Raw genomic sequence first — 2,139 nt, forward strand, 5'->3', positions numbered from 1 at the left:
GAAGTAATTTGATAGATTTTGTTGATGTGAGAAGTACAAGTGCTATCATACTTAAACATTACATTTCTGCACATTCCCTATAATCCTTTAATAATCATAATAAATCTACACATCATATTTCTGCCCATTCTCCGTAACTCATAAACAATCATAATGAACTTTTTATGATACCCAATCTACTCAGGATCCTTTCCCTTTTAATCAACTCATTAATGTCTGATGGGAAATTATGCCCATCCGTTCACTTAGCCACTTCATTGTACTTGATTGCCTAATTAACGAACTTGTCTACCACTTGATTGGCTTCTTGATACTCATGAGCCACGTATTTTTTTTCAAAGGTCTTGATATATTAAATGCATTCATCTATGATATTCATAGTCATCCATGTTGGCTTGCTCTTCTCATTAAGGAAATCACTAATATTTTGTGAATCTCCTTCCAACAATAGATATTTAACTCCCATTTCTCTTGCTAGTTTGATAGTTTATTGAGCCACAATTGCCTTAGCATAATGATTAGTTTGTATTCCAAGGGGAGCAGAAACCACAACAATCCCTTTTCCAAAAGCATTTCTGATGATGCCTCCCACCCCAGCCTTTCCATGTTGCCTTTGGCTACCACATCAAAATTAGCTTTATGCCATCCCTCAAGCGGAAGAGTCCATTTGTAGCCATCCCTCTTGTTTTTATCCTTGCCCTTTGTACAGAGAGGGGATGGGACCTTTGATTTTGGTGTAGTTTTCAATCAAGACATTACGACATTTTTGGAAGACAATGTTTGCCTTTGTTTCCTTTTCCCTAAAAATTCTATTGTTCTGTTCTTTCCAAACCCCCCAACATACGTGAGGTAAGTTCTAATTCCACATAACCATGGTATCACTCCCTAACAACCCATGGTGTCATTGTTTAAAGAGCCCCAAAATGTTGGAAGGGAAGCACTAGGACATGTTGAAAAAAGACAGGAAAGGAGACCAGATAGTTATGATGAATTAACAATGGATAAATATATGCTCAATACTCTCACAGTGATTTTTGTATAGAATGCATTTGTTGGCATCATATTTCCCCTCTTGGTGAGGTTATCCACCATAAGAATGAGGTTTTGGAGCATAATCCAAAAAAAAAAGAGTTTATTTTTGGGATGAGTCTTGGAAACTAGGCTTTGGCCCAAACAGGGGCAGGGCCAAAGTTTTGCAAAGTCTCATAACCAAAGGCCATAGTGTAAATTCCATTCATAGTATCCCCCCAGATAATGGAATCTTTGTTATGAGACAAGGGAATATGCTTGACCATTTCCATCAAAGGTTTGAGCTCTGGGGACATCTTAGCCAGATCAATCCACCCATTATGGTTCTTGTAGCCACTCACCCTACTCCCATATCTTCCCATACAAACATTATCCCATTTGTTAAAAGGCTTCATGTCCCATAGAGGCCTAGATCTAAGCTAGTTATCATGCCATAAATTGAAAGCTTCACCATTATCTAGTTTCCATTTCGCTTTGTCAAAAGCTAAACTCTTCGTTCTAAAAAAGCCATTCCAGATGTTAGAGCCCCTAGGGTCAGGATACCTACTGATGAATTGTTTGAGATTGAGGTTGGTAGCATAATTAAGCTTCAAAATATCTCTCTATTCCCCATTGGTTTTAAAAAGTCTCCAAATCTATTTTGCTTGTAGGGCACATTTCAACTTTCTAATCCCCAAACCCCCCTACTTCTTTGATCTGCAAATGTTCTCCCAACCCACCAAAGGGTATTTCTTGTTCTCATATATGCCAAACCACATGAAATTCCTCTAAATAGCTTCCAGATGATCAACCACCTTAGAAGGGATAGAGAAGAGACTAAGAGAATAAGTGGGTAAATTCTACAAGGTGGATTTAATCAACATCACTTTGCCAGCCTGACTCAAAGTAATGTCTTTCCATCCCGCCAACTTCCTATTGAATCTATCAATGAGATTATCCTAGAAGATGTTAGGAGGTTTGGTTCCCAAAGGGAAGCCCAAGTAAATGGAAGGGAGGATTCCAACATTGCAACCTAGAATGCTAGTAATTTTCCTCTATTTGCCCAATGGGGTGTTGAAAAAGAACACTGAACTCTTGTCCCAGTTGATGAGTTGCCCAAAGGCCTTAGAA

Source organism: Cupressus sempervirens, chromosome 6 (assembly GCF_028749045.1).
Source record: "Cupressus sempervirens isolate cs-2001-9-10 chromosome 6, ASM2874904v1, whole genome shotgun sequence".
NCBI lineage: Eukaryota > Viridiplantae > Streptophyta > Pinopsida > Cupressales > Cupressaceae > Cupressus > Cupressus sempervirens.